The 12542-nt window shown below is 47.9% G+C and overlaps 1 protein-coding gene across 1 annotated transcript in view; it reads right to left on the bottom strand.

Moving 5' to 3' along the window:
- Positions 1-10024, bottom strand: part of ANXA2 (annexin A2) — a 44277-nt gene extending 34253 nt beyond the window's left edge. The window contains exon 1 of the mRNA XM_079914343.1: positions 9925-10024. The gene's annotated coding sequence lies outside the window, so the exon portion shown is untranslated. The remainder of the gene's footprint in view (positions 1-9924) is intronic.
- Between the last annotated feature and the right edge of the window lie 2518 nt (positions 10025-12542).

Raw genomic sequence — 12542 nt, 5'->3', positions numbered from 1 at the left:
GTTGTGGCCTCTCCCGTTGCGGAGCACAGGCTCCGGACGCACAGGCTCAGTGGCCATGGCTCACGGGCCCAGCCGCTCCGCGACACGTGGGATCTTCCCGGACCGGGGCACGAACCCGTGTCCCCTGCATCGGCAGGCAGACTCTCAACCACTGCGCCACCAGGGAAGCCCAGATGCTTATAGAAGCTTTTTAAGCACACGGCAAAAAAGAAAATCACAGCTATTCCAACTCCCCCATTCCCACAACTCTCAGACACTATCACACACACCCCCAACCCCTGCAATGCATCACAGCACTGGGATACGATCCTAGTTTGTAAAGTCATCCTCTATAAATAAACTGTGGTACATCCAGACAATGTAATATTATTCAGCACTAAAAAGAAATGAGCTATCAAGCCATGAACAGACACGAAGCAAACTTAAATGTATGTTACTAAGTGAAAAAAGCAGTTTGAAAAGGCTACATACTGTATGATTCCAATTATATGCCATTCTGGAAAAGGCACAACCATGGAGACAGTAAAAGGATCAGTGGCTGCTACGGCTTAGAAGGGAAGGAGGGAGGGACGAACTGGCAGAGCGCAGAAGATTTTTAGGGCTGTGATACAGTAACGGTGGATACATGTTATGACACGTTTGCCCAAATCCACAGAATTTACAACACCAAGAATGAACCCTAATGTAAACTATGTGTTTTGAGTGATAAAGATGTGTCAATGTAGGTCCAGCAATTATAACAAATGTACTTCTCTGGTGGGGGATTTTGATAGTTGCAGAGGTTGTGTGTGTATATAGGGGGGGTGCTGGGAATATATGGGAACTCTGACTTCGTAGTCAATTATTCTATGAACCGAAAACTGCCCTGAAAAATAACGTCTATTTTCTTTAAGAGTCTTGCTCTGTAGCTGGACTGTCCAATACACTAGCCACCAGCCACATGGGGCTATCAAGCACTGAAAGGTGTCCAGACCACACTGAGATGTGCTGTAAGTGTCAAGTACACACCAGATGTGGAAGAATTAGTATAAGAATGTAAAATCGAAGAATCATCTCCAACTTCAACTTGGGCCAAGAAACATTCTATAGCATCTCATCAGGAGGCTGCTGAGAATCACCAAAGAGGACATGAGCCCCCAGGACACGGACCACCTAAGCCCTGGCCTGGACTCCCACCCCTGGGGCTCAGTCAGAACTGGGCTAGGTTTGCAGTGAGGGGTCAACGGTTGTCATCTGCCTCGCAGAATTCTAGTCCCCACTGTAAACAGCTAAGAAAGAAAAATGTCAAAGCAAAAAGAAGACCAACAAGTCAGAGTTGTTTCCGGGTGGATTAAATTCCACTTATTTATTAGATCAGTTACTTCACATGGGTTCTGAGGTTCAGGAAATCGCAACTTGCAGAGGCGGGTACGTTTCTGCCAGGGAGTTCTTTCAAGTTGCCTTTCCAGCTCCGAGCACCGGCTTGGGAGACAGCTGCCTAACCATGTCCCAACCCCTCAGTATGGTACAAACCAAAGACCATCAGATTCATGTAATCCTTCTCCCACAGGCACAAGACAGAGACAGAAAATGGGGATTTTGAAAAGGCTCACAAGTCTTCCTTGCTGTTTAACGGTCGACAGTGGTACCGCTCTTTCACCTCACATCAGTCCTACGTGCCACTACCAACTAAATTCCTCTATTTTATCTTGTCACAATAAATAGTTCAAAATCCATCCTTCCGTGATGTTCTCTTACTCCAGCTCCGTCCAGCCCTCTATGTACTCCCCAGCAAAAGTGGACCTCAACCAAACTGTTCCTTGCTTCTCCCCAAACACACCGTAACAGCTTTAATCCACAGCACCTTGATTCGTGTCTCCTGCCTCATCTCCTTACCCTTGTCTCTTCTTCTGGTTACAGATGCTGCCCATTCCTCAAGTCACCACACCTCTGGCACCTGCTCCAATGGGGTGGCTGCGGCCCACATTCCCCGGCACTGCCTCTCCCACCTTTCAATGCCAGAAACACTTTCTGATGCCGCTAGACTTACTCACCACTGAGCAAGAGTGTCCTGAGTTCCTGCCACGCGTGCGCCACACATTCAGATGGCAAATACATAGTACAATTCAACCAAACGGGGGTCTCATAGGCCCCAGAGTCCCAGTTCCCCCACAGATTGAAGAGGGCCTCTGCACACTCTAGGTGCTAAATAAACGGTCAGAAATGAGTTGCTATTTTGCATAATGAACATTTATATTTATATTGTTGATACTCATTCTGTAGGAAAAGAATGTCACAGTAACCAAAAAAACAATATCCATGAAGCTTGGGATTACTCCATGCAAGTGTCTTCTGTATCCATATAAATATTGCCTACTCCATGCAAGCTTAAGGGCAAACACATTTTCACCTTAGAAATAAAACACGGCCCTCAGGACTTCCCTGGTGGTCCAGTGGTTAAGACTCTGCGCTCTCAATGCAGGGGGCCCAGGTTCGATCCCTGGTCAGGGAACTAGATCCTGCATACGTGCCATAGCTAAAAGATCCTGCGTGCTGCAACTAAGACCCGGCGCAGCCCAAATAAATAAATATTAAATATAAATATTAAAAATAAATATTAAAAATATTATTTAATAATAATTTTTTTTTAAACCATGGCCCTCATTTCTTCACTACATCCAATCCGCTGGTTTCTTCACTACATCCTGGTCTCTTCACTACATCCAATCCCCTGGGAATGCAAAGTCATCTTGCAGACGACTAATTAATCTCCAGAAGAAAGAGTCGGCTGTACCACTTATGTTTGTTAAAACATTAGCTTAATATAGCGCATATGATTAATGAGAAGATGTCAGAGTGCTGCTATCCTTGGAAGCAGAAAGAGAAAGTCTTGGCAGGGCTACTGTAGGTTACAATCACTGGTGACACCCAGGTAATCAATCAACAAGCCCCTAACACACACACACCGGGCCTGCCCCGCATTAAAGGCTGGGAGAGACACACACAAAACTATGAAACACAGACTCCACTCCTGCAGAACCTTGCAGCTCTCTTCCCTTCTCGCCCCAGGAAGACTAGCCCAGGTCACCCAGCTAATGAGAAAGGGAGTCAGGGCCAGGTTCCAGGTCCCCTGACTCTTGGGCCCTTGCCCTTTCAACTTCACCACAGTGGCTCTTCATTCCAAGAGATTAAAACATGGAGAGAGAGAAAGATAAAAGCAGCATCAGTGAGACTGGCTAAGGGTCTGAGAGGTGAGGTACTGACTAGTTTGAGAAGGACACTCACTCACCCTGGAAAGTTCCAGCCAGAGAAACAAGGGAAAGCCCGAGGAGATGGGATGTGGGAGAGTGTGTGTGTGGGGGGGGGGGGGGGGGGGCAAGAGGCCAGGTTTAAAACCAGCCATGTCTAATGTGGTGGCACGTGGGGGGCCTGAGATGTAAGTTTCTGAACGGTGCAGATTTAAGCTTGGCTATGGAAAGGGATTTGATGCCAATACTAAGTATCCATTCACCGTATTTGCTCTGGAGGCTGAATTTTCTTGCTGAAACAATAGCTCTGCCTTTTTAGTGTACCTGTTGTTTTTAAGTCTCCATACCATAGGAGACAATTCCACCCCCAGTGACCACTTAGCACACTGAAAAATTCATAAGCGCATTAAAATCAGAACAACCGCTCCGTGTCTGGCAGACCTCTCCACAGACACGAAAATGGCATCACTCTTTCCAACATTACAGCCTCACAAAGATCTCCAACTGGTTTCAACTTGCAAAAAAGAAAGAGAAAAAAATCAGCAAATTCAATCTTTTGATGAGTACCTCCACATGCCAGTACCTCTTATTCGCAGGAAAGGACTGGGTGACTTACACAAGATTGTTCAAATCGCCTTCTTCAGGGAAAGTTTTTTGTTTAAGAAAATAACTAGAGAAGTACAAGGAGACTCACTGAGAGCCATACCCACTTCAGACTGGCTTGAAATAACGCACCACTGGGAAGGGAACACAGACACTCCACCCTAACGAAGGGAACAGAACAGTTTTCTCTGGCCTTGAAAATATTAATAAATGAGACTGTTAACTGCCTGACTGGAAAAGCTCTTATAGCGCAAAGCTAGACATTAAAGAAATCCGTGCAGCTGCTGGAAATGAAGCAACTTACATCTAACATAAGCACTATCTTAAAGATAAGAGTTTGTCCTTTTTTTTTTTAAAACCCAATAGATTACACTGCATTTCACTGTTTCACTTCCAACACACAGTTGCAACAAAAATAGTACAAGTAAAACAGCTTTAACGTCTCCCTTCCCCCCCAAAAAAAGTAAAAGAAAGTTTGCAAAAAGGTTGAAACAAACAAAAAAAGAAAACCTAAAAGTTAGTGCTTCAAATAATAAAAACAAGTTCTACTGAAATGAATGAAGAACCAGCTCCAGAAAGCCCATATATTAATTCTCACAAACAAACAAAAACACATTGCGGCAGGGCTCCTCTGCCCAGCAGAATCTGAGTATAACCCAGCAGTTTCGTGGTCACACCCACTTTTAAAATGTGGAGTGTTGATGTGTTACTGCAAAACACATCCCTAGCAACCATGATGAATCAATCAGGGACTGGATGATACAAAGGAGGATTTTTTTAAAACCAAAAAAATGGGGGCGGGTGTGGGGGATGGCGGGTTGGGATTCCCCGCCAAGCCCTTACTGTGCAGTCCTGGGTCTACAGGAGCAGACTGACATTTTAAACCAAGAGGGGGTAAAAAAAAATGCATGAGTGGGGGGTAGGGGTAGAGTTCCCACTTTATTCACTCTCCACCCCTCCCTCCCAGAGCATTTTTATTTAACAGAACCTTCCTGAAAGCACACAGTTTTCTCCTTGGTTTTTATGGTCTTGATTAATGCCTGAGTCACAGGAGCAAGTCATTCCCCATAAATCCTGGAATTCTGCCCAGGGGCCTTGATCAAACTGAGCAGGATGGACACGGTGCTGCACTTGCTCTGGCCTGTCCCTTTTGCTGCCTGATCGGAATCAATATTTGTTTACTAACTCCAGACACACTGTGGCCTCAAGCTCTCAGAGCCTCTCGTTCAATCTCCCGAAGTGGGGTTGGAGTGGGCAGAAAGAGACGTGCAGAAGAATGATGTCACTTGGCACAAAGTACTCTCACGGTTGAGAGATCAAGGTCTTCACATCTACAACTCAATTTCAGTGTTTTATGGCCCAAATATTATATTTCCAATGGGGCCCTGCTGCTTACAGAAAAAAGTCTACACAGCATTCAAGATCTTCCACACTCTGGGCTCTACCTACTTTTCCATAAATAAAGCACATGCAAACACACACACACACACACACCCAGCACCAGTTAGACTGGATTGGTAATTCTCCAAACACATTCAGCACTGTCCAACTACCTCTAGGCCTGGGTTTTCCAAGTTCCCTCTACTGGGAATGCTCTATCTGGATCAGCTGACATCCTCGGGAGACTTCAGGACACAAAAATACTGTTACCTTTCTCCTGTACCTCTCCCTGCTCTGTGCGCCTGTCTCTCTTGGTGTATCTGTGAAATATCAGAGCTGAGGGTACAAAGGCGGTCTTCCATTCTATAAGGCAGTCTTCCATTCTATCTGCCCCCAGGGTTTCTGTCTTATGCATCCCCATTTCCCCATAGGTCTGAGCACAGTGCCTAACACACTGGAGGCGTTCACTCACATTTTTGGATGGTTTACACACACTGGGTCTTTCCACATTATATCTTTTTTTCCTTCTTTTCCACTACATTCTCCTTCCTCAATTTCCTTTCTCTTCCTCGGACTGCGTATCTCAAATGCAGCTCCAGTTCCATACATTCAGAGCTGGAGGCTTCAATTCCCAGCCTCTGTTCACACCTTTGCAAAGCCTGGTAGAGCAATTCAGGAGACTGCTTCTTTCTCATACGATATGCAGCTCTTCACCTTCTCCCACAGCTCAACCTCCACCTTTAATACCGTCAGGGCCCCTTGGCTCCTAGCTCTGTCCACGGGACAACGTGGAAACGTAACCTACATCTCCTTGTGGCAAGAAAGGCAGGGAAGGAGGCAACAAGGAGGAAAGATTTGCAAGTGGCCTTGGGACTCTGACTTCCTCTGAGCTGGGAGTGTGGGGACTGGGTGTGGCAGAGAGACAAAGGGCAAAGATTCCATGTGACAGCCACTCCCTTGAGTCAGAACTTCCCACACCAAGCCTGGGAGTGTAACTCAGACCACTTACTTAGATGCTACTGACTTCTCTCTGACAAGACTGAGCTCAGACTGTTTCACAGCTTCAGGTGTACCCTAGGGGAGACTTGGAGGTAATCTCACTGGAGCCACTGCAAAGAACAAGGCTGGGCATCTCCTGACCCCTACAGCTGACCTGCTCCCCAACAAAAGAGACGGGGACCGCCTCTGGCAACTGGAGGAGGAAAAACAGACCTGACAGTGAAAGAGCAGAAAATTTTTTTTTTAAAAGACTGGAATTTCCTCCTGATGTAGCCTACAACTAGAATAGGGTGTGGCACCAGGGAAAAAGAGGGAGGTGGGTTCCCATATGCATGCAAAAAAAGAACATTCCATTTCTATTCTTTTTTTTAATTTACTTTTGGCTGTGTTGGGTCTTCGTTGCTACCTGTGCGTGGGCTTTCTCTAGTTGGGGCGAGCGGGGGCTACTCTTCATCTCGGTGCGCAAGCTTCTCATTGCGGTGGCTTCTCTCGTTGCGGAGCACGGGCTCTAGGCACACAGGCTTCAGTAGTTGTGGCTTGCGGGCTCTAGAGCACAGGCTTAGTATCTGTGGCGCACAGGCTTAGCTGCTCCGTGGCATGTGGGATCTTCCCGAACCAGGGCTAGAACCCGTGTCCCCTGCATTGGCAGGCAGATCCTTAACCACTGCACCACCAGGGAAGCCCTCCGTTTCTATTCTCATAGTCAAATCCAGAAGCCAGGTTAAGTCAATGATAACTTTAAACAACACTTTCCCTAAAGCAAGTAAACTATGACGCTCAGGTCTGTGGAACAGCTGGATTAAAGAGGAAATGAGCCCCAACCAAGTTTGGAAACAAATATTAATTTGGGAGAACGTAAAGCTCAAAATCCAATTACTGTCTATACAAATTCACTCGATTTTGTCTATTTTATTTTTTTCCCCACTAGATTTAAAGCCTAAAGAGCAGAGTTTTGTTTTTGTTTTGGTCTGTTTTGTTCAGTGCTATATCCTCAGTGCTTATACTGTAAGTAGAACATAGTAGGTGCTTAATAAATATTGTGGAATGAACAGATGTTTAAGGCAGCCCAAGAGAGCCTGGGAACAGTTTTGTGTCCCGGTCCGGGAGGATGCCACATGCCGCGGAGCAGCTGGGCCCGTGAGCCATGGCTGCTGAGCCTGCACATCGGGAGCCTGTGCTCCGCAACGGGAGAGGCCGCAGCAGTGAGAGGCCCGCGTACCACAAAAAAAAAAAAAAAAAGAGAGCGCCTGGGACTTCTATTTGTGACACGTTAAGAAATGCCTCAGCAGGCGCACAGCCCCACACAAGGGAAGACCAAGAACAAAGGCCAAATGCTAGGCCCGATGGTACAAGAAGAGCCTACAACCCACAAAATCAATAACAATTATAGAAGGATATCTACCTTGCCAGGAAAACTACTTAAATTAGAAATTAGTCAGGAAACCAATGGCCATGACTGCCGGCATGTCAATCGATACAGCATTTTTAATAGCTCAAAGACAGAGGATGTTATTGTGACCCCAGTCCAAGACCAAGCTCTTGCTCAAAGCCAGTGAGTCAGCAATATTTCCTGGGCATTTGCAACAGGCAAGGCATTTAGCACTGCAAGAAATCACAAAATCTAGGCGGTCCCCTAATCATAAACCTCCAACTAAAAAATTTACATTGATGGTCACACCCTTGCACTGCAGATGCAATCCATAACTCTGGAGAAAGCCTTGACTGAAGATTTGAGATAATAGGTGGAGTCAGAAGTGCTGTATGGGATGGTCTTAACACCACTGACCACTAAGCACACTGAACCTGGCCTCATATGAGATCCTCCTTCACAATGCTTGAATATTATATTATGTGGCTCCTTCCATAGCCTCAAATTCTATAAATTACAGATGTTTAGGTTTAAAAATGCTCTTGTTATCTTTTAAATAACACATCTCCCCTGGGTTGCTGAGGATTTCAGGACCACCAACCGTTCCTAACGTTGAATATTAATGAATATTGACTCAATCTGCTTGTCTCTAGCTGGGTATGAGAACACTGAAGTGGGAGGGAGGGGGGAATGCAGCAGAACTGGAGAAGAATGGACAGGCTTTTGTAATATGTGGGGGCGGGAGGGGTCTCCAAGGAGGCAGGAGGAAGAGAGTAAAGTAGAGAGGGTGATAAGGACATAATTTTCCAATTAAAATAATTTAATCAGGGCCAACCTTAAAACTTAGAAAACTTCCAGTAAAATACTTCAATGATTTACTCTTACATATTATACCTCACCCTCCTCCCACCCTCCCTCCCCACCCACCATCACTCCCATCCCGCAAATTAGGCATTGTACTATCAGTACTTCGATATAGTGCAGGTTAAGGTAGGGGTTTTCTGGGCTAGCCTGAGAACCTAAGTACCTTCTGTAACATTGTTTCAGTGCTACAGCGCATTCTGCATTCGAAATGACCAAGTTCCGGACAGGCACAGTAGGGCACACTTTTGGACAGAACCCATCAGTACCGTCAGTATGAGCTCAGGGGTCCCGACCCCTGGACTCCAGGACCTTAGGGCTCCTGGTAAACACCCAGCGTGCCCCATGAAGTTACTGTTCTTTTACCTCTAATAGCTTTAAAATGGCAACTCTTAACACAAAAAGAATGACACTCGGTTTTGGTATGGCACTTAATGTTTCCAGTGTGCTTTACAAATTTATTTTTGAATGAATATGGTTTTTGGAATCTTCGATAATAACCCTATGTGGGGAAAGTAAGAATGTGCATTCTTACACCACTTTCATAGATAAGGAAATTGATGTCCACACCTTTTTTTAAACTGAGAGTTGATGGAATCCAGGCCTACAACACCAGGCGCTGGGACCCATCTCACGGAGCTACAAGGAGCAGCCCGGGGGCCTACGCCCTTTTCTGTACCCTCTGTCCCTGACTCAATGTCGCATCAGCGCCAGTAAGTCAGTGACGATTCTCCCCACAGAACCACGGGAGAACACTTCCTTTCCTGATGCAAAAGTAGTCAACCAAATAAGAAACTCTCCAGATTCACGGAAATCAAAAGTTGCTCTCCTACAAGATAAGCTAAACAAAGGAGAATGAGGGGAGGTTCTTCCGTTGTTTTGTTTTACTGGGGCAGGAGGTTGCTGCTAAAAACTCCCACCCCTCATCCTCCCCCGACTGCTTCCCTCCTGCTCGTCGGCACAAGTTCCACAAATGCTCGTTTGTTTCAAGTAAAGTTAACTTGAAACAGATGGGGATTACTTTCTAGATAGCCGTAGCGCTAGTGTTAAACGTGGAGGGTGCCGCACGTCTGCTCTCCACCCGACCAGGGGCTCGCAGGGAGGCCACACCCAGCCCCCCAGCGGCGCCCGGCGCGTCTGGAATGCGAAGCCTCCCTCCGCCCCCCTCCCCGGCGCCACCTCGTCGGGCTTCCTGCGAGCACTTCGCGGGGGATGCCCGACTCCCTCCTGCCCTGCACGCCCCAGGCCGGGGCACACGCGGCCCCCCTCACTCGTGTCCAGACCCCCCTCGCCACTGGGTGCCCTCCTCGCAAAGCTCCTAGTGCGGACCGTCCCTTCAGCCCCCTCCCCGGACGGCCTCCCGAGTCCCCATCTCCAGAGCTGCTCTTTGCAAGGCCGTCTCCTTCCCTCGCTCTCCACACCCCGCCAGCGCGGCGGCCCCGGGGCCATAGCGGGCGGGCGGGCGGGGCGCGGCGCCCCGCTTACCTGGGCCAAGCGCAGTGCGCTGCGAGCGTCGCCAGATGCAAAGCGGAGCCAGCTGGCCTGGGTGGGGCTTTTATATCCGCCACATCCTCGCGGTGCACGGGAGGCCCGCCCCGCCGCCCCCCGCCCCGCCTTCTCCTGCTCCGGCTGCTAGCAATCGAGTCAGGGTGATTCACAGTCCCGGGTCCGCCCGCTCGCCCCCGGGAGACGCCTCGCCCTGGAACGTTCCCCGGGCCGCGCCAGTGGGAGCGGCCCCACGCCCACGGCTCTGCCGTCCGATGAAGCGCCACCGAGGCTTCCTCGAGGCCTAGTACCGGCCTAGTTTTCTCCTCTCTTCCTCTTTTACTTCTCGAGCGCCACGTCGAGCGCGCAGCCCTGCCTCAGGTTAATACGTTTTCAAGACTTTCGTAGACTCTGACCTTAAGTCGCTTTTTTGTTTGTTTAAGGCGTCAATGCAATGGAAGGAAGAATTGTTCCAAGAAACATAAATCGTGATTCCCCTGAGCTGGGCCGTTGGCATCCAGCTCCCCATTACCGTCTGCAAACATATCAGCTTAACCTCTGACCGGCTATTGCCGGGAGGATCGCGGGGAGGGAGATCCGCCGGGTCCTGGCGGGCAAAGGACTGGCCCGCCCCGGCCTCGGAGCGCGCCGGGAGACGCGGAGCCATGGTGGGAGTTAGGTGGGGGGGTAGGAGGCCGAAGCCAGGAGCCAAGGTCCCACCCCGCCCGCCCGGGGAGGCGCCCTTTTCCCGAGCGCTCTCTGCTTGGCTTCCCTCCACGCCTCCCGCGACCCTCCGGGACTCCCACACGTCCTCGTGGCAGGCCGTCCCGGGCTGGGTGGGGCCGGTGGCTTTGAACCTCGAGTTCCAACAAATAAGTTTCCCTCCCCTTACTTCTGTCCTAACTGCCGTTCTTTTTTGGGGTCTTTTTGTTTTTTCTCAGACTCTTAGCTCCATGGCTTGGTTTTGCTGTTTCTCGCTTTCTTCCACTCTCTGCTTCCACGAACCGCAGTGGCAACACGCAGGCAAACATGGTTTTGTGGTTGATTGCGCAAATACTGTACTCACCTCAAACTAGCAGGAGAGTTTTGCTAAGAATCCCAAAGATCTCTCTGCACCTTTGAATTCCTCCCTTTCACAGACCTCACTTAGCTTTCTACTGATGCTTCTGTTTTAATCCCCCGTCTATCTTAACGTCCGTTTTTACTTTCCAGTTAAGCGTCACTTCACTCCTGGGAATCAGGAAACAGCAAGGCCAAGACATCGTTGCCCAAGCTCACAGTCAAGTCCATACCACAAATGGGGTCCCTGGGACACTCAGCCCAGAGCACTGTTACCCATTTCTTTCACTCAGAATGAAACATGATAGGCACTGTCAGAAGGACAAATAGAAAATAAAGCAATTCTGTTGATACAATTCTGATTTACATTTATAGCCCTTCAATTTAGGCTGAAAGCTTTACAGCCTAAACATTTTGCGAACAGAAGGAGAACATAGGCTGACCGTAATGGTGAACGGGATTCTGCTTCCCTTCTCTTCTCTGGCCTCTTGACGCCCAGCTGTGCTGTGATAGGCCCTCTACAGAAGATAAGATTTAATTCGAATCATGTGGAATACCTAAAAGCCAAGTAGCCGGAAGAATGCTTTTGCTTGTCTAGGGCATCCAGCAAATCCAAACATACTGATCTGTCCAATAACCAGGGTCTGCTTCTTGCTACAGAACTTCACACTGGTATTTTCATAAAAATGAAGCTATCAGACGTCATGGTTTGCTCTTTCTGAGGAATGGGGGGGCCAATTCTGCCAGTTTAAAATGAGCTTTTGAATCTCTGAGTGCAAAGATCGTTTTTTCTTTCTTTCTTTCTCCTCCATGGCTGGAAGAATGTTTACAACAACAGATCTCAGATTGTGTCTACTGCTGTGCGTTCTGTTCTCTAAAGCCTTGACTTTATTTTGTTCACACTTTCTCTGCTGCACCTCAACACTGCTAATTGTGCCTAGCTAGCAGTGATAGGCACTCACTAAAAGGTACAGAATAATAGAATTATTCACCCAATAACAGAATGTTAGAGCAGAGAGGGTCCTTAAGAGACTAACATTTCCAATTCTTGATTTTTATAGATGAAGAAACTGGAGCCCAAATAAAGTCTCCTGCCCAGTCCAGAGATTTAAAAATGCACTCAAGTTACTTATTGCAGTTTAACAAATTACCACCCAAACTTAGTGGTTCAAACATAAATAAAACCATTTATTTGCTCATGATTTTGCAATATGGACAGGACTCAGGGGCAACAGCTTGTCTCTTCTCCATGGTGTTGGATGGGACAGCTCAGCTAGGGTTGTAGGACGGAAAGGAACTTCACTCATTTGGTGCCTCAGCTAGGGTTGCTAGGACGGCTGAGAGCAAGCTGGTTCTCTCCGTCCTTGAACTCTCATCTGCCAGGTCCTCCTCTCTACACCAGGATAATAACGGAAGCTGGCTCTCAAGAAGCAAAAGCTGAAGCTGCCAGGCCTCTTAGCTTGTGGGCTATCCAAAAATAGGCTGGGTTGACTTTATGGGCTGTAGTTTGCCAATCTTTGCTTTTAATCCATCATCTGATCGGTTTTTGCTTTGCCTTC

This window comes from Stenella coeruleoalba (assembly GCF_951394435.1).
Source record: "Stenella coeruleoalba genome assembly, chromosome: 2".
NCBI classification, from domain to species: Eukaryota; Metazoa; Chordata; class Mammalia; order Artiodactyla; family Delphinidae; genus Stenella; species Stenella coeruleoalba.
This window is presented reverse-complemented; position numbering and strand designations above follow the sequence as displayed.